The 21,487-nt window shown below is 42.6% G+C and overlaps 1 protein-coding gene across 1 annotated transcript in view; it reads right to left on the bottom strand.

The window, feature by feature from the left end:
• Nucleotides 1–21,487, bottom strand: part of LOC124015275 (VPS10 domain-containing receptor SorCS3-like) — a 244,171-nt gene that overhangs the window by 197,673 nt on the left and 25,011 nt on the right. The window lies entirely within an intron of this gene.

Genomic DNA, 21,487 nt, shown 5'->3' with positions numbered 1-21,487 from the left:
ATCCACCATCAATACCCCATACAGAATCCACCATCAATACCCCACACAGTATCTACCATCAGTACCCCATACAGTATCTACCATCAATACCCCATACAGTATCCACCATCAATACCGCATACAGAATCCACCATCAATACTCCACACAGTATCTACCATCAGTACCCCATACACTAACACTTCAAAACATCACAATAAACAAACATTTCAACATGGAAAAATAGTTGAAAATATCAGGTAAATAATTGTTTGATAAATTCATTCCAGAGATGAGCAAATGTGCCAATGAGTCCGCTTACCACACACACAAACACCCTCTCCCCCGACCCCCCCCCCATTCCTTCATCAAATTCCTCCAATATGATGAGAGAGGGTGGCAGTGTTGGTGCGATGTGAGAGGAAACTCTTCTCAGCAGGCTCCCTGCTACAATTAATGAAGAGGTCACATTATATCTTTATATTATGTATTTATTTCCCAGTCATTATGATTCTGCCCCCAAGAAACAACATCCTTCTGTTGTTGCTAGTATGTTCTCCTGGGAGCATTCATTTCATTTGGTCTACATAACAAAAGGACAATAATTAAACATTACCAAACCAGCCTTTTTTTCCTCAAAGCTTTTACATGCAGTTTGTATTGCTGTGGTTTGTATATGTAAACATGGGGAATAAACTATTGAGGAAAGTTGTTAATATGTTTATTTTAATGAATTAAAAGAAATGCTATGGGCAAAAACTTTATTCCATGTATTAAGAGGTAGGTTATCGTTGGCTATTGTTTCAAAGGAACAATGGTTTAATGTTAAAAAGCATTTTGGGATGTCATTTCGCTTCACATGCTGTTATGTTGTGCTGAGCAAGAGTAATGACAGTAGACGTTGTTAACTACTTGCGTCGAGCCATCCCGGATCCGGGATCGTGAATACAGCCTCAAGCTCATTACCATAACGCAACGTTAACTATTCATGAAAATCGCAAATGAAATGAAATAAATATGCTAGCTCTCAAGCTTAGCCTTTTGTTAACAATGTTTTAAATGAGGAGACTCTCAGTTAGATAGCAAATGTTCAGTTTTTCCTGAAAGATTATTTGTTTAGGAGAAATCGCTCCATTTTGTGCGTCACGTTTCGCTAAGAAAAAAGAAATGTATCCAGGATTGTGTAAATCTATCAGCAAGCTCATTAGCATAACACAACGTTAACTATTCATGAAAATCGCAAATGAAATGAAATCAATATGCTAGCTCTCAAGCTTAGCCTTTTGTTAACAACACTGTCATCTCAGATTTTCAAAAATATGCTTCTCGGATGTTTTCAATGAGGAGACTCTCAGTTAGATAGCAAATGTTCAGTTTTTCCTGAAAGATTATTTGTTTAGGAGAAATCGCTTCATTTTGTGCGTCACGTTTAGCTAAGAAAAAAAATGTATCCAGGATTGTGTAAATCTATCAGCAAGCTCATTAGCATAACACAACGTTAATTATTCATGAAAATCGCAAATGAAATGAAATCAATATGCTAGCTCTCAAGCTTAGCCTTTTGTTAACAACACTGTCATCTCAGATTTTCAAAAATATGCTACTCGGATGTTTTCAATGAGGAGACTGTTAGATAGCAAATGTTCAGTTTTTCCTGAAAGATTATTTGTGCAGGAGAAATCGGTCCGTTTTCTGCGTCATGTTTGGCTACCAAAAAGAAGAAAAAAAAAATAATTCATCCAAACGCCAAACTTTCTTCCACATTAACTCCATAATATCGACTGAAACATGGTAAACGTTGTTTAGAATCAATCCTCAAGGTGTTTTTCACATATCTCTTCATGATATATCATTCCTGGAAGTCTCCTCTCTGTCTCAATCACATGGATGAATGCGAGCAGCTTGGAGATTACGCAACAATTTCAACAAAGGACACCGGGCGGACCCCTGGTAAATGTAGTCTCTTATGGCCAATCTTCCAATGATATGCCTACAAATACATCACAATGCTGCAGACAACTTGGAGAAACGATAGAAAGAGAAGGCTAATTCGTGGCGCTTTCACAGCCATATAAGGAGACAACGAAAAACAGAGCGTCAAAAATCCTGCTCATTTCCTGTTTGAAGTTTCATCTTGGTTTCGCCTGTAGCATCAGTTCTGGGGCACTCACAGATAATATCTTTGCAGTTTTGGAAACGTCAGAGTGTTTTCTTTCCAAAGCTGCCAATTATATGCATAGTCGAGCACCTTTTTGTGACAAAATATTGCGCTTAAAACCGGCACGTTTTTTTATCCAATAATGACATAGCGCCCCCATAGGTTGAAGAGGTTAAGGAAGCATAGTAGTTGTATTGCTTCTTTTATTAATCAGGACAACAGTTTTCTGCTGTGCTAACATAATTGCAAAACAGTTTTCTAATGATCAATTAGCCTTTTAAAATGATCAACTTGGATTAGCTAACACAATGTGCCATTGGAACACAGGAGTGATGCTTGATGATAATGGGCCTCTGTACGCCTAGGTAGATAATCCATAAAAAAGCTGTCGTTTGTCACGTCCTGACCTTACTGACCTTTTTACTCTCTATTTTAGTTTGGTCAGGGCATGAGTTGGAGTGGGCATTCTATGTTTATGTGTTCTATGTTTTCTATTTCTATGTGTTTGGCCTGGTATGGTTCCCAATCAGAGGCAGCTGGCAATCGTTGTCTCTGATTGAGAACCATACTTAGGCAGCCTGTTCTCCCACTATGGGTTGTGTGCAGTTATTTTCTGTTTAGTGTTTTTTGTTGCACCTTACAGAACTGTTCGTTTGTTGGTTTGTTGTTTTTGTTTAGTATTCATCTTTATTAAAATAATTATGAATACGTACCACGCTGCACTTTGGTCCTCTTCTCCTTCTTCCGACGACAATCGTTACACCGATTAACAATGTCTACACTGTATTCTGATCAATTTGATGTCATTTGAATGGACAAAAAATGTGCTATTCTGTCAAAAACAAGGACATTTCTAAGTGACCCCAAACTTTTGAATGGCAGTGTATATATATATAAAGGGAATAAAGGGAACACTTAAACAACACAATGTAACTCCAAGTCAATCTCACTTTTGTGAAATCAAACTGTCCACTTAGGAAGCAACACTGATTGACAATACATTTCACATGCTGTTGTGCAAATGGAATAGACAACAGGTGGAAATTATAGGCAATTAGCAAGACACCCCCAATAAAGGAGTGGTTCTGCAGGTGGTACCACAGACCACTTCTCAGTTCCTATGCTTCCTGGCTGATGTTTTGGTCACTTTTGAATGCTGGCGGTGCTTTCACTCTAGTGGTAGCATGAGACGGAGTCTACAACCCACACAAGTGGCTCAGGTAGTGCAGCTCATCCAGGATGGAAAATCAATGCGAGCTGTATCAAGAAGGTTTGCTGTGTCTGTCAGCGTAGTGTCCAGAGCATGGAGGCGCTACCAGGAGACTGGCCATTACATCAGGAGATGTGGAGGAGGCCGTAGGAGGGCAACAACCCAGCAGCAGGACCGCTCCTTCCGCCTTTGTGCAAGGAGGAGCACTGCCAGAGCCCTGCAAAATGACCTCCAGCAGGCCACAAATGTGCGTGTGTCTGCTCAAACCGTCAGAAACAGACTCCATGAGGGTGGTATGAGGGCCCGACGTCCACAGGTGGGGGTTGTGCTTACAGCCCAACATCGTGCAGGACGTTTGGCATTTGCCAGAGAACACCAAGATTGGCACATTCGTCACTGGCTCTTCACAGATGAAAGCAGGTTCACACTGAGCACGTGACAGACATGACAGAGTCTGGAGACGCCGTGGAGAACGTTCTGCTGCCTGCAACATCCTCCAGCATGACCGGTTTGGCGGTGGGTCAGTCATGGTGTGGGGTGGCATTTCTTTGGGGGGCCGCACAGCCCTCCATGTGCTCGCCAGAGGTAGCCTGACTGCCATTAGGTACCAAGATGAGATCCTCAGACCCCTTGTGAGACCATATGCGGGTGCGGTTGGCCCTGGATTCCTCCTAATGCAAGACAATGCTAGACCTCATGTGGCTGAAGTGTGTCAGCAGTTCCTGCAAGAGGATGCTATGGACTGGCCCGCCCATTTCCCAGACCTGAATCCAATTGAGCACATCTGGGACATCATGTCTCGCTCCATCCACCAACAGACTGTCCAGGAGTTGGCGGATGCTTTAGTACAGGTCTGGGAGGAGATCCCTCAGGACACCATCCGCCACCTCATCAGAAGCATGCCCAGGCGTTGTAGGAAGGTCATACAGGCACGTGGAGGCCACACACACTACTGAGCCTCATTTTGACTTGTTTTAAGGACATTACATCAAAGTTGGATCAGCCTGTAGTGTGGTTTTCCACTTTAATTTTGAGTGTGACTCCAAATCCAGACCTCCATGGGTTGATAAATCTGATTTCCATTGATAATTCTTGTGTGATTTTGTTGTCAGCACATTCAACTATGTAAAGAAAAAAGTATTTAATAAGAATATTTCATTCATTCAGATCTAGGATGTGTTATTTTAGTGTTCCCTTTATTTTTTTGAGCAGTGTATATTGTGTGTGTTAAAAAAAATGCCCAGATGGTTGTTACAATGCTTGTTGTGACATCATTTATGTAACATTGGGCAAGTCCATTCACATGCCCTTGCCCAACACCTTTATGCATTTACATCATACAGCATAAGCCTTGCCTTACTGTTGGTATTGCCAATTTGAAGGTCATGGGCCCTTAATTTAGGCTTTTCATATCAACCAATTCAAACTGCCAACTAAAACACATGAATCAGCCCACTGATTCAGAAAGAGGTGAACTTTTCACACTGTGTCTGCATCCCAAATGGCACCCTATTCCATAGTGAACTACTTTTGACCAGAACCCTTTGTGCCCTGGTGTAAAATAGTGTACTATGTAGGGAATACGATGCCATTTGGGATGCAGACTGTGTATACATGAGTTCTCTGGTAGATTGGGCTACATGGGAGTAATTGAGGGAGGATAAGGTGTGAATTATGAGGAGCAGATTGACAAGTGAGGACAGAATTATTGTCTAACTGTATTGGGTAGATTAATACAAAAACAACCATAGGAGAGCAAAGGACAGCATTTCACTGATGGAATCGTGATGAATTCGTCCTGAAACTGTAGCATGACATTAAGATACATGAAACATACTGCACATTATAAAATCAAGAACAAAGACAGTGAAAATCATCTGAAATTATTTATAGGCCTCCTTATCCAGAATATACACAATCCATGAATTTTCATTCCACTTAACACACTCCTCACTTCTTTCATTGTTCCATAACTCCCTGGTAAAAACAAGAACCCAACAAGCTCTCACATATTAACCTGTGACCTCCTGAACCCTGTTCTTTCCCCACTGGCCATAGCAAGATGGTTCAAATGACACAAATATGCAACGACTTTGTGGTTTAAACTTAATTAGTGTCTGCCAGTTGTTTGGAACAAATCACAGAATGTCCTTCCATGTATGATTATAATACCATGGTGTACTATCTAGATCAATGTTGTCCCATTCTGGCCATGGAGACACAGACTATTATTTCAGCCCTGCACTATCATCTGATTTAACTTTACAAGGGTGATTAGATGATTAGATGTTTGGTGCAATCAACTGTGTTAGTGCTAGGCTGGAACAAAACCCTGTGATCAAGACAGAGTGAAACCCTTATAGAATGTAAGAGCTACTGTAATATCATCCTGTATCCAAGATGTTGTATGTGGACCAGTACAGTTCACAACAGGAGTGAAAAGCCACATTGCAACGTTGTACCTGTCCTCTAGGGAGCAGCAGCAGGTACATGAAAGGAGATGAGAGGAGCTTCATTGTGCGTCAGCTTTCTTTTTGACTGATGGAAGGAAGACCTTTAGCTAGCTAGCCTAGGGGGGTAGAGGAACTATCAGCTACAACCTCCCTCGCTACTTCCCACAGGACTCTCTTACTCCCTCTCTCTCTCTCTCTCCCTCCTTCATAAATACAGTTTAAGAAGTTCTGAGTGCCAACAGTCATGTACTGCTATGGCATCAAAGAGGGAACATCACTGGATTGAGTATATCGCCGTAATGTCAGTTTTTCTCCACGTTGGATGGATAACATGAAACTATAGCATCATACCATTATCTATGGCTCGAAACATGAGCATCTTGGCCTATACTCAGTTTCGTATTTTCATGCGTCTTGTTACATGAAATATGTGGATGTCATGCAGTACTCTATAACCGAAATGCAACATCAATATCATCTGTATACCACATAGGCATACTCCAGCCAGGGGTGGATTGGCCATCTGGCAATTCTGGAAAATCTCAGATGGGCTGGACCATTTTGTAGGTGGTTGACACACACAAAAAATATTTAAAAACTAAAATGTGACATGGCATCAACAAAGAGACCTGCTGCGACTCTGTCATCAGTAAGACAAACAAGATCATGGATCGTAAAATGGAAAGGGTGCCTATAATCGTACAGTAGAAAGAGCACATTCTACATTGTCACCTCACTCACTGCTTGTTGGTAACGCGCACTGTGACGTAGGCTGATGTGGATAAACTGCCTGGGCTGAATTCCCCTGACTACAGCACACCATTATGTAGCTCAAACAGGTATCACTGCATGATTAAAAACCGTGGTGACATTTAAGTCACCGGTAACCCCAATATAGCAATCACCGACCTTGATCTAAAAATGTATAACTCCAAAATAATTAGCATGCAGTAATTAACTGCAAGGTACCTTTATGCAAAATCAGGAGTTTCATAGAATTTGAAGACGTATCAAATATACCAGCAAAAACTTGAAGGTCCTCGTTAATTACAAGGCTAAATTAATACCCTTTGTTTGGCCTCCTTTCCTTTCCCCACGTAGAAAATGAGAGGGAGAGCAGAAAGAGAGAGTGAGGGAAAATAAATAGAGAAGAAAAGAGAGGGAAAGAGAGAAAGTTGAAAAGAGCGAAAGCAGAAGAGAACGAGAGAAAGAAAGAGAGTGGAGATAAAGAGGGAGAACAGAAGAGAAAAAGAGAGACAGAGGGGAGGAATGGAGGGATGATCAGAGGAGCTGAGCGGAGGAGAGGAGAGAGGTTTACTCTGTACGATGGTGGTTAATTACCAGGACAGTTCTAAAACATTGTTCCCTCTCTCCTGCAGTGATCCTCCCCTTCATGCTCTGAGCCATTATCCTACACCACTACAGCTTCCCGGGACAGAGACAGACTGTACACCACATCCTGTTACTGTTTATTATCAGTCCTGTTGCCTAGTCACTTATTCCCTACCTATACTTATTCCCTACCTGTACATATCTACTGTACCTCAATGAGCTCATACCCCTGCACATCAACCCGTGTACTGCATATAACCAAGTTATCAGTACTCATTGTGTATTTATTCCTTGTGTTTTTATTTTTCTATTATTTCGACAACCAAAAATTATCTGCATTGTTGGCAAAGGATCCGTAAGTAATTACACTGTTAATCTACACCTGCTGTTTTACGAAGCATGTGACAAATACAATTTAATTCGTTGGCTGCATTTAGACAAGGAGCCCAATTCTGATCATTTTGAACAAATTGGTCTTTTGACCAATCAGATCAGCTCTGAAAAAGATCTGATGTGAAAAGATCTGATGGGATTGGTCTAATAACCAATTAGTGGGAAAGAAAATCAGAATTTGGCTACCTGTGAAAATGCGGTCATTGGGGAGCATTTCTAATGTGACCTGACTCTCTCTCTCTCTCTCCCTTCTCTGTCCTCCTCTCTCTCTTTTTCTCAAAGTCCAGAGATACAGTTTTGTCATACATGGTTACAACATGGAAACTGATGAAATAGAGAAAAAGGATCCACACTCTTAGAAGAAACCCAGTGGGCAAAACTGTGGAATACTGGTTGATCAAAGGTAATAATGAAGGTTGTAATGACGTAATCTCAACCAGTTTTGCCCGCTGGGAAGGGTGCACAGAAATAAAACAGTTTATTCCATTTTAGACATGGATAAGTGTATTCCATACTAGAAACTTCATTGGAACTTAAGTTTTAGGACACATGGTCCATGCATTGTGGGGGAAGACTGCAAAGCCCCCTCCATGTTGGCTCCCTAATCTTTCATCCCAATAGTGGATTTATGATGATATAGGTGCAAGAGGCCTGAAGAGAAATGACAGAGATGAATGACTCGTTGAACTGGGGGAGGCTCCCAACACGAATTTGTGATGCATGCAATGTTTGTTCCGCGTGTATGGATATTGTTAGACACGAACCGAAACAAGAACCTGAGGCACAATTTTGTCCAACAGGTTTCTCAACTCTCTCTCTCTCTCTCTCTCTCTCTCTCTCTCTCTCTCTCTCTCTCTCTCTCTCTCTCTCTCTGGCCCTATTTTCCTGCATATTGCATATTTCACAATATGGGCCAAATTCGTAAATTTAATTACCTATAGTACGATTGCTTTGAGGCTTTTGATAATATCAGATGGCATTGTCGTTGAGTGTGAGGTAGAGCAAGCCAAACGTTAGGGCCAGCAGAAGCCTCAGGTAAGTTGCTGAATACATTGGCTGTTAGGGGCTACTGTAGTACTTCATTTGGAGTTGTAGCGAAACGCCAAATGGATCTACCTCCTGGTCCTCTTCCCCTGCCTTACCCACCAATGGTAAAGACAGAGATGACCACGCCTACCGAAATACCGGATTGGGCAACGTCACCAGAAGATGACTCAAGCCAACCAACTACTGAACAAGAACGGTGTCAGGAAGAACCACCCTCTGCATCAAGTGACACTTCTGAATGGGAACAGCTGTTAGACTCATTGCTGATAGAGTAAGGGCACTGTCATACACGGATGCCCATATATGAACTGTTGTTAATGTGTGGTTAATCAGCTGTGTGTCCTCCAAGTTTGTAGAGAGGAGGACACTCACGTGACCTCGAGTGATGGATAAAAAGGTATATATAGAGAGACTGCCGATACTTCGGCGCTGACTTTTTGAATTCTGAATTCATAAAACAACCATTTGACTTTAAAAGGCATTGGTGCCTAAACTCAAATGACAAAGATTCTAACTTGCTGGATCTGAGAAGGGACTCTGGTTTATACCGTTTAATTATTGAACAGCTGTTCTGTTGCCTACTGACCAGGTCCGTGTATACTGATTGCAATTACATCCAGAGAAAGTCTCAGTAACTTAACCTCTCGATTGAGCTCAGTACCTCGCCCTCGTTGCGTGCCACAGACTCTTTGATATTCCATTGGGGCAGGGAATCACCAGTGGGTTCTCTCATCCAGTCCAAACTTGAATCTCTAAATTTAGTAAACCACCGACTTCAATTCAACCTCTCGGCCAGTAGAGGGGAGTCGCTACCTAACTAAATCCTTAAAGAACTCTGACCGATTGAAACACCGCTCCTGATCTCGTGGGTCTGCCTGTCATCTTTTAAAGGTAATTAAGTTGAAATATTATATTTTATTCGAGATAAGTGTTATCATTGTACCAGGCATTTAGAGCATTAAGGCATTTGCATGTTTTGAGTAACGCTGTATGTAACCAGGTAACACATTTTGTAAATTGATGTTGTTGATTGTAAAAGACAAAAAACAGTGTTTCAAAATAAACGGTAGTTTTATTTTGTTTCGAGTATCTCTCAAGGCAGTTAACGGCACGGGAGATAACAACTTTGACACTCCCCTCTACCGGGACACTGAAAACAGAGACCAATGCTCTATAACAAAATAGCTACCAATAAAAAGACAAGTTATTGTGTCCGGTGTGAACATTAATGTCTTAAAGATCTATCCAAGTTGTATTATCCAAGAGGCAATAGCAGACGTGCAAGGTGTGGAATTAATTGACTAAAGTTCTCACATCTTAAATCTAGATACATCACAGTAAGGAAACACTCAACCATATTAAGGGAATAATAGATGCTAGTAGAGTAAGGCATAATATCAAACCAGGAAAAATAGCGGGTAAATAGTCTACGAGGACAAAGTGGGGTTCGCACATCTCTGCTAGAGTTAGACCGGTGGGAGTGACAAGGCAAAAGACTTCTCTACGCAGACAACCATTGAAACAGAGAGAGAAGCAGGGCCACGCGAGCGGTCCTGATTATACCGATATAATCTAAAGCATCTATAGTGCCCTGCCTATACAGGGAACGGAGCGCTAACCCCTCTAGCACTAACACCCTGCTGCCGGCCAAGGGGCAAGGCTGAAGGCTTCGTATCGCGACACAGTTACAGTATATACGTCCTTGTCTTGAAAGCTAATTTACCCCCGATCCCCTGGGAGGAAATGGCCACAGTCTGTCAAATGAAAAAAAATTCAATTTGGCTCAACAGGTATGCCGTTTCTTCCGATGAGGGTGAAAAGTGTAGCCAACTGCTCTCTGGTGAAGGAGTTTATCATTAATGTGGAAATAGAAAGACATCGTACTCAAGGTCATTCCAATAAATAAGACAGGCACTTGATGTCCAACACAGAAATTGAAGGATACTTGGAGGAGAGAAGGAAGGAGAGAGGAAAAGGAATAGGAGGAGAGTGAGAGAGAAAGAGGAGAAATAAACGGAGGAGAGAAGACCACGAGGAAAAATTATAGGAGTGAAAAATATATATTAAAAAAATAGATCAAATTAGATGGAATTCAATAATAATCCACAGACAAGTTTATTGCCTGAGTTCCTCGTCCTTTTGGGGACTTGGAGAGTACAGCCAATTCACACAGATTCTTTCCTTTAGGAACCATATGCTGCTGCTTAACCTTTCTGGATTGCTGTCATATGGCAGACTATTGGGTTCTACTGGCAAGCATTTGTGAAATAGTTAGAAGACTGTGCATGCCGAGTTAAGCTTAATGTTTACTCCCAAGGAGACACCATTGACTTAATTCAGCATGAAAGGAATGGATTCAGGAGTATCGCACACACACACACACACACACACACACACACACACACACACACACACACACACACACACACACACACACACACACACACACACACACACACACACACACACACACACACACACACACACACACACACACACACACACACACACACGCACACACACACACACAAGGCCTAACCCGCACGCACACACATACCTACCACCACCCCTCCAACCCATTTGAATGAACATGATTAAAAGGAGTTAACGTTGGGGTCACCAACATCGCTGCTATGATGGTGTCGTCATTTGCTTACTTTACTGTAGGTAACGTTCTAATACTCTCCACCACTCGCTCTGCCAAAACAATAATAATAATTCTGGACAATTTGTTGCTTACTGTACTGTGTACAGAAATCGCAATGTAAACCTCTCTGTGAAAGTAAGCTCCATATGACAGATGTTTCAGGCTCTGGGTATAGTGGCAGTGCTGCAGGGAAACAGACAGCAGACATGGAACAGGAATGTGGGTTCCTTTTACAGATAGTGAATCCATACTGTATGTAGGATTGTACAGTGGGATCCTCTTTTACAGATAATGAATCCATACTGTATGTAGGATTGTACGGTGGGATCCTCTTTTACAGATAATGAATCCATACTGTATGTAGGATTGTACAGTGGGATCCTCTTTACAGATAGTGAATCCATACTGTATGTAGGATTGTACGGTGGGATCATCATTTACAGATAGTATATCTATACTGTATGTAGGATTTTACAGTGGGATCTTCTTTTACAGATAGTGAATCCATACTGTATGTAGGATTGTACAGTGGGATCCTCTTTTACAGATAATGAATCCATACTGTATGTAGGATTGTACAGTGGGATCCTCTTTACAGATAGTGAATCCATACTGTATGTAGGATTGTACGGTGGGATCATCATTTACAGATAGTATATCTATACTGTATGTAGGATTTTACAGTGGGATCTTCTTTTACAGATAGTGAATCCATACTGTATGTAGGATTGTACAGTGGGATCCTCTTTTACAGATAGTGAATCCATACTGTATGTAGGATTGTACAGTGGGATCCTCTTTTACAGATAGTGAATCCATACTGTATGTAGGATTGTACGGTGGGATACTCTTTACAGATAGTGAATCCATACTGTATGTAGGATTGTACAGTGGGATCCTCTTTTACAGATAGTGATTCCATACTGTATGTAGGATTGTACGGTGGGATACTCTTTACAGATAGTGAATCCATACTGTATGTAGGATTGTACAGTGGGATCCTCTTTACAGATAGTAAATCCATACTGTGTGTAGGATTGTACGGTGGGATACTCTTTACAGATAGTGAATTCCATACTGTATGTAGGATTGTACAGTGGGATCCTCTTTTACAGATAGTGAATCCATACTGTATGTAGGATTGTACAGTGGGATCCTCTTTACAGATAGTGAATCCATACTGTATGTAGGATTGTACAGTGGGATCCTCTTTACAGATAGTGAAACCATACTGTATGTAGGATTGTACAGTGGGATACTCTTTACAGATAGTGAATCCATACTGTATGTAGGATTGTACAGTGGGATACTCTTTACAGATAGTGAATCCATACTGTATGTAGGATTGTACGGTGGGATACTCTTTACAGATAGTGAAACCATACTGTATGTAGGATTGTACATTGGGATACTCTTTACAGATAGTGAATCCATACTGTATGTCACAGATCACCCCGGTACTGCTGCTCATTCCGTTCACCAGGTCTACGTCACCGGCCTTCTAGGCGTCACTGAACTGGATTCATTACCACCAACCCCCCGGACTGTCTTGTCTCATTACGCACACCTGGTTCCCATTCCCCCTGATTAGTATGTGTATAAATGTGCCCACTGTTGCCCATTGTCCTGTTGTCCATTGTCCTTGTTACCATGTCCGTTAGTCCTGTGAGTACCTGTGCTGTTGTATCAGCTTCCATGCTACGTGTTATTGTTACCATGTCCGTTAGTCCTGTGAGTACCTGGGCTGTTGTATCGGCTTCCATGCTACGTGTTATTGTTACCATGTCCGTTAGTCCTGTGAGTACCTGTGCTGTTGTATCGGCTTCCATGCTACGTGTTATTGTTACCATTTCCGTTAGTCCTGTGAGTACCTGTGCTGTTGTATCGGCTTCCATGCTACGTGTTATTGTTACCATGTCCGTTAGTCCTGTGAGTACCTGTGCTGTTGTATCGGCTTCCATGCTACGTGTTATTGTTACCATGTCCGTTAGTCCTGTGAGTACCTGTGCTGTTGTATCGGCTTCCATGCTACGTGTTATTGTTACCATGTCCGTTAGTCCTGTGAGTACCTGTGCTGTTGTATCGGCTTCCATGCTACGTGTTATTGTACACTTGTTTTACAGGTGTTATTTAGAGGTTTTACACCTCACTCTTTTTCTTGGATGGAGTAAATAAAACCCCCTGTGCCTGTCTCCAATCATTAGACAACGTGACACTGTATGTGGGGTTGTACAGTAGAATCCTCTTTTGAAGATGGGGCTCAATAGGGTTCAGAACCAAAGCACTACACTAGATATGGAGTTGTGAATTGAATTCCTCCACACTCTGTAGGCTACACATGTATTGACAGACACATATGACTGATCATATAGACAACACATACGTTTGACATGAGCGAGATGGAGATGATTAAGACAGAGACTGTAGTGACAGAGATTCTACATCTAGATTTGACCCCCGATGTTCTTACTTAGTTCCCTCTACTTCCCAATCAGATTTCCAGATTCACTTTAAATCGCTTAATATCTAATTTTAGATTATGGCTGAGGTATTGTGGGGTGTGTGCGTTTCTGTGTGTGTGTTGTGTATGTGTTGTGTACTTGTGTGTGTGTGTGTGTGTGTGTGTGTGTGTGTGTGTGTGTGTGTGTGTGTGTGTGTGTGTGTGTGTGTGTGTGTGTGTGTGTGTGTGTGTGTGTGTGTGTGTGTGTGTGTGTGTGTGTGTGTGTGTGTGTGTGTGTGTGTGTGTGTGTGTGCGTGTGCAATAGAATGCCTTTATTTGCGCTTCTCTTTGTCTGCTTTCCACTCCACTGAATTAGACATCCCATGATGCCACAGTGCAGCGAAGCAGGAAATGATACTTCCCAGATCCACCGTGTTTTCAGATCTTTTAAATGTATAGCTCCAAGTGTGTGTGTCTGTGTCTGTGTCTGTGTCTCTGTATGTGTGTATGTGTCTGTGTGTGTGTCTGTGTATGCATGTGTGTAGTTAGCAGCCCCACACAGCGCTCCTAAGGAACACCGGTAGTAATTTTGTTTCTAAGACTTCCCTCTTGATAAGCATTTGATAAAAAATAAGATAGTTCTCTCGTTGAAAGTTTTTTTTCAATCTTTTGTGATCAAATGTAAGCATAAAGCTAAGGCTTTACATCTTTGTAGAAATACAACATACTAGAGCACATCTCTCCTACAGTAGGCCTACTGTCATAACACCTAGGACTGGCACGCTAATTGTTTAATCGTGAAACTGCAGATTATGGATGAAGACTGTCATGAAAATAAAATAACTGTCCTAACTGTTTCAACAGAAATTATACAGAGGGTCAAAGATCATAACCCCAAAACATGCTTACCTCTCACCATTACAATAACAAGGGACGGTGTTTTATTTGACCTTTATTTAACGAGGCAAGTCAGTTAAGAACAAATTCTTATTTACAATGACAGCCTAGGAACAGTGGGTTAACTGCCTTGTTAAGGAGCAGAACGACAGATTTTTCCTGAGGTTTTCTACACTGTGGTGCTCCCAACCCCCCTCGGCATGTCAGTGAATGGTTTGACCCGGCCCTGTCTGACATCACAGCAGCTCTTTGGTGCCCATCACTCTGAGCTTGGGAGGGGGGGTAATTGTTGTTGCCGGGCCTCCCAAGTAGTGCAGTGATCTAAGGCACTGTGTTGCGGTGTCACTACAGCTTAGGGTCCACCTGGCCATGCTGCTGCTCCAGTTTCAACTGGCCTGGGTCCTAGGACCATGTCCCAGGACTACCTGACATGAGGACTCCTTGCTGTCCCCAGTCCACCTGGCCATGCTCCTGCTCCAGTTTCAACTGTTCTGCCTTACTATTATTCAACCATGCTGGTCATTTATGAACATTTGAACATCTTGGCCACGTTCTGTTATAATCTCCACCCGGCACAGCCAGAAGAGGACTGGCCACCCCACATATGCTCTCTCTAATTCTCTCTTTCTTTCTCTCTCTCGGAGGACCTGAGCCCTAGGACCGTGCCCCAGGACTACCTGACATGATGGCTCCTTGCTGTCCCCAGTCCACCTGACTGTGCTGCTGCTCCAGTTTCAACTGTTCTGCCTTATTATTATTTGACCATGCTGGTCATTTATGAACATTTGAACATCTTGGTCATGTTCTGTTATAATCTCTACCCGGCACAGCCAGAAGAGGACTGGCCACCCCACATAGCCCGGTTCCTCTCTAGGTTTCTTCCTAGGTTTTGGCCTTTCTAGGGAGTTTTTCCTAGCCACCGTGCTTTTACACCTGCATTGTTTGCTGTTTGGGGTTTTAGGCTGGGTTTCTGTACAGCACTTTGAGATATCAGCTGATGTACGAAGGGCTATATAAATAAATTTGATTTGATTTGATTTTGATTTAGGGTTCAATCCCAGGGTGTGTTGTGACTGGGAGTCTCATAGGGCGGAGCACAATTGGCATTCCGGGTTAGGGGGATGGTTTGGCTGGGGTGGTTTACTTGGCTCCTCGTGCTCTAGCGACTCCATTTGGAGGCCCAGGCGCCCGCATGCTGACCTCTGTTGTCAGTTCAATGGTGTTTCCTCCGGTACATTGGTGCTGCTGCAGAGTTAAGTGAGCGGATGTTAAGAAGCAGCGTGGCTTGGCGGGCGAGATTTCAGAGGATGCATGACTTGACCTTCGCCTCTCCTGATCCTGTTGGGGATTGCAGCAATGAGACAAGACTGCAATTGTATATCAGGAAAATGGGGTAAAATTGCAACAACAAGACATTTTTTAAATAAAAATGTCGCTGACAACTTCGGACACGCACAAGTTGCAGCAATAGCGTCTCGTAAATGTCATGACTATTGCAGCTGGCATGGTGATGACACAAAATATGATATTAATGCCGTTCCTGTTGAGTAAGAAAAGTAAGAAAAGAAAAGGTAGATAGAAGGTATATATACAAATATTAATATATTTTGATGTATTGTCATCCGCTTTAACCTCTGTCTTCTTCTAGTTTCATCTTGAGATGTTAGAATACCAGAATAGTTTTTTTATTTAAATCATAGCAGCTTTGACTAATGTCTATTCTACACAGTGCGTGTCAAATGTCAGTTCAAATTAAGTTCAAATTAAGTGTCGCTTGAATTCTGCATGTATGTATAGTACTTATAATACATTTACATTAAATACAGATGAAGTCAAGCATAAACACACTATAGCCATGCTGTCATACTAACAAATGTCTGCAGTTTGTGCAACCACACAAAGCCTGCTGTGTTCCTATAATCAAATCCAATGTATTTAGAAAGCCATTTTTACATCAGCAGATGTCACAAAGTGCTTATACAGAAACCCAGCCGAAAACCCCAAACGGCAAGCAACGCAGATGTAGAAGGAAAAACTCACTAGAAAGGCAGGAACCTAGGAAGACGCCTAAAGAGGAACCAGGCTCTGAGGGGTGGCCAGTCCTCTTCTGGCTGTGCTGGGTGGAGATATTAGAGTACATGGCCATTAAGGCCGGATTGTTCATTAAGGTGTCAAAATGTTCATAAATGACCTGCAGGGTCAAATAATAGTAAATAATAGAAAGAGAGGCCTGCTCTGTTCCAATAATCGCACATCAGTAAATACAGATTAACAAAACAAAACAATTCCATTCAAACTTCCCCGGCACTTGCTGAAACACTGCTTACAATATGAATGAAGAATACAGAGGGACAGTGGCCTGTTTACCAGTTAGAATGCATTATCTTTCATAGCCAGCCTGCTTTACAAATGCTTCCTTATCTGTCAAGTCATGTATCACTAAATTTAATTAGACCCACATACATATTTTCATATGTGGCAAGTGAGCTGTGAACGGGAATGGCAACGAACAACCTCGGCCTGAGACAGGAGACAGAGAGCAAGAGGAAGCTATTTAAATAGAGACTGAGGCCAAGGCTGACACAGTGGTGGTAGAGACTATTTTTTACATATATTATTTTATTTAAGTAGGCAAGTCAGACTATGGATATTAAACATGAGCAAACTCCAGTTAGTAGTGACTCTCTGTGCCGAGTGTGTGTCTCCGTCTGTATTTATCTCTGTCTCTGTATGTCTCTGTGTGTGTGTGTGTCTCTCTCTTTCTCTGTGTGTGTGTCTCTCTTTCTCTGTGTATGTGTAGCTCTGTCTCTGTGTGTGTGTCTTTGTGTGTGTGTGCCTGTGTCTCTCTCTCTCTCTCTCTCTCTCTCTCTCTCTCTCTCTCTCTGTTTGTCTCTCTATCTCCTCTCAACCTCTCTCCTAGCCCTCTATCTCCCTGTCTCAGACCACTCCAGCTCCATCTACTCATCCTGTCCGTTGGCGCATGTTAGTGTTAATCTTCCCCAGGCTGAACACTCCCTCTAGTGATGGACACAGGCAATTCCTGAGGATGAGCCAACAGGCACTGCGAATGTTGCCATCCACAACAGACTCACACAGACAGCCCACACAGGCTAGATTGTAAGTGATAATATAATGTCCCCACTGCTAACTAGGAAACATAGTGTATTGAGAGGATGGTTGATACTGTAGGTCTTAGGATATAGGTTTATACTGAATAAAAACACATGCATGAACTCTTTCTCTTTCTCTGTCCTATCTGTCTCTCTTTCTCACAAATACATACCTCACACCAATCCTGATTGCACACTTCCCTTATGTGCAAAGTATGTTCAGAAAGAAAACCCCATGTGTACATTTACCCATTAGAAAAGATAACAATGCATGGTTTGTCAATAGGGCTCTGCTCTTTCCTGGTAGCTCACTGCCAAAGCCAAGCGTCATATGAAGATGGTACTATAACTACAGTCAGTGAGCACAATATGCTATATCAAATCCCCTGATGGAAGAAACAGAACCCATACAGGTGGAGGCTGGGTTGGTGGTGGGATATCAGAAACAGCAAACATAGTGTGTAGACACTAGCGATAACAGCTAGTTACAGCAGCAAGAGACACCAGCGCATGAGAGCGGGTGACATCCGGCATCGAGGAAGCATGTGTAGAACTGGTCGACTAAATAAACTGCATGTAATTGGCGTGTGAATCCAATTCGTGCAATATCAGCTGATGCAATCAACCACACTCAAGTTTCCCTTCTGAACTGGTTACGCTTAATTTCACCCCACCCCCCCAAACACACACACGTACAGTATTCAGACTCCTTGACTTTAGTTACGTTACTAGCCTTATTCTTAAATGGATTAAATGTTTTTTCCCCCTCATCAATCTACACACAATCCCCCAAAGTAATACAAAGCAAAAACAGGTTTTTAGAAATGTTTGCAAATGTATTTAAAGTAAAAAACTCTAATACCACATTATCATACATAGGCCGCTATTGAATGTTTCCAGCGTTGCAGCAGCTTCGTTTACTTTGCTTTGTTCCGGGACAATGTGGACTGAGCTGACTTTCAATGTAGCAACTGCTTGCTTACAGAGGAAATACAGGAGCAAAATACATACTCTTAGCAATGAAGTAGCAAATCTACATAAGCTACTAGGGAACCCACGCCCACCTACTTTTTATTTTTCTTCCGCCCCAGTAGCCGGATGCTGCGCTTGTCTGGTGGAAGTTTCGCCGCTGTGTCGGCTCTGCAGAGCCAACTCGCCGGTGCTAGGCAGGGTTCCAACCCTGAAGGGGTCTCCCCCTTCTCTGGAGAACAGAGCTGATCTCGACCCAACCAACCAGCCATGGAGGTACGTCACTTGCCGTGGAAGTCGAAGAAGGCGTCCTCTGGCAATGGAGGTCACCATGAAGATGTTGAGCCCGGAACTGACACGGACCAAAAATAGTTTTGCCGTCCTGGATCCAGAGGTTCCAGCGCCTTCATCCTTGGTGGCTTCCCGATCAAGATCGCATCTGGAGGTACCTGCATCTTCGTCCTCGGCTCGGTCTCCCTCTCTAGTGGCTTCTACCTCGGGTTCAGATCCTCAGAGCTCCCAGCCTCACCAGACCGTGAGGCTGCCTGAGTGACCAGCCCATTCAAAATCACCAGCTGTCATCATAGGGTGTGAAGGATTCAGCAGACTACTGGCATTACACATCAGGCTAAAATACTACTGTAGCTCTGCTGGAGTCACTTTTATTGATAACTTTGACACCATCTGGAAACAAAAGATACTCTACAGTATCTCATCTTGTCTCCTGGACTCCTGTCCACGCATTTCAAGGCTAAGTTGAAACAATGACTGGTAAATGATCCAAAACCGGCTCAGTTAATCCCTACCATTGTGACAATGAGTCATCATAATGCTGCATCAAATGTACATTTTAAGTCGGAAGTTGACATACACCATAGCCATATACATTTAAGCTCAGTTTTCACAATTCCTGACATTAAATCCGAGTAACAATTCCCTGTCTTAGGTCAGTTAGGATCACCACTTTATTTGAAGAATGTGAAATGTCAGAAGAGTAGTAGAGAGAATGATTTATTTCAGCTTTTATTTCTTTCATCACATTCCCAGTGGGTCAGAAGTTTACATACACTCAATTAGTATTTTGTAGCATTGCCTTAAATTGTTTAACTTGGGTCAAAAGTTGTGGGTAGCCTCCCACAAGCTTCCCACAATAAGTTGGGTGAATTTTGGCCCATTCCTCCTAACAGAGCTGGTGTAACTGAGTCAGGTTTGTAGGCTTCCTTGCTCGCACATGCTTTTTCAGTTCTGCCCACACATTTTCTATAGAATTGAGGTCAGGGCTTTGTGATGGCCACTCCAACACCTTTCCTATGTTGTCCTTAAGCCATTTTGCCACAACTTTGTAAGTATGCCTGGGGTCAGTGTCCATTTGGAAGACCCATTTGTGACCAAGTTTCAATTTCCTGACTGATGACTTGAGATGCTGCTTCAATATGCTTTCTCATGAAGCCATCTATTTTGTGAAGTGCACCAGTCTCTCCTGCCACATAGTACCCCCACAACATGATGCTGCCACGTCCGTGCTTCACGGTTGGGATGGTGTTCTTCGGCTTGCAAGCATCTCCCTTTTTCCCCCAACCATATCGTTGTTCATTATGGCCAAACAGTTCTATTTTTGTTTCATCAGACCAGAGGACATTTCTCCAAAAAGTAAAATCTTTGATCCCATGTGCAGTTGCAGACCATAGTCTGGCTTTTTTATGGCGGTTTTGGAGCAGTGGCTTCTTCCTTGCTGAGCAGGCTTTCAGGTAATTGTCGATATAGGACTCGATTTAGTATGGATATAGATACTTTTGTACCTGTTTCCTCCAGCATCTTCACAAGGTCCTTTGCTTTTGTTCTGGGATTGATTTGCAGTTTTTGCACCAAAGTATGTTCAACTCTAGGAGACAGAATGCGTCTCCTTCCTGAGCGGTATGGCAACTGCATGGTCCCATGGTGTTTATACTTGCGTACTTTGTTTGTACAGATGAATCGTGGTGCCTTCAGGCATTTGGAAATTGCTCCCAAGGATCAACCAGACTTGTGGAGGTCTACAATTTTTTTTCTGTGGTCTTGGCTGATTTCTTTTGATTTTCCCATGATGTCAAGGAAAGAGGCACTGAGTTTGAAGGTAGGCCTTGAAATACATCCACAGGTACACCTCCAATTGATTCAAACGAGAGCAATTAGCCAAACAGAAGCTTCTAAAACCATGACATCATTTTCTGAAATGTTCCAAGCTGTTTAAAGGCACAGTCAACTTAGTGTATGTAAACGTCTGACCCACTGGAATTGTGATACAGTGAATTATAAATTAAATAATCTGGCTATAAACAATTGTTGGAAAATGTACTTGTGTCATGCACAAAGTAGTTTTGGCAGCAGCTAATGGGGATCCATAATAAATACAAATACAGAGGAACTCTGGGGCTCTGTCAGAGTCACCTCCATGACCAAGGCCCTTCTCCCCCGATTGCTCAGCTTGGCCGGGCGGCCAGCTCTTGGAAGAGTGTCGGTTGTTCCAAACGTCTTCCATTTAAGAATGATGACTGAAGAATGACTCTGGGATGCTGGCCTTCTAGGCAGAGTTACTCTGTCCAATGTCAGTGTTCTTTTGCCCATCTTTTCTTTTTATCTGAGATATGGCTTTTTCTTTGCAACTCTGCCTGGAAGGCCAACATCCCGTAGTCCCAGAGACCACGTGTAACAACACCTGCACAGGATCCGTACATCCGAACATCACACCTGCAGGACAGGTACAGGATGGCAACAACAACAGCCCGAGTTACAGGAACGCACAATCCCTCCATCAGTGCTCAGACTGTCCCCAATAGGTTGAGAGAGGCTGGACTGAGGGCTTGTGGGCCTGTTG

This window comes from Oncorhynchus gorbuscha, linkage group LG26, assembly GCF_021184085.1.
Source record: "Oncorhynchus gorbuscha isolate QuinsamMale2020 ecotype Even-year linkage group LG26, OgorEven_v1.0, whole genome shotgun sequence".
NCBI lineage: Eukaryota > Metazoa > Chordata > Actinopteri > Salmoniformes > Salmonidae > Oncorhynchus > Oncorhynchus gorbuscha.
This window is presented reverse-complemented; position numbering and strand designations above follow the sequence as displayed.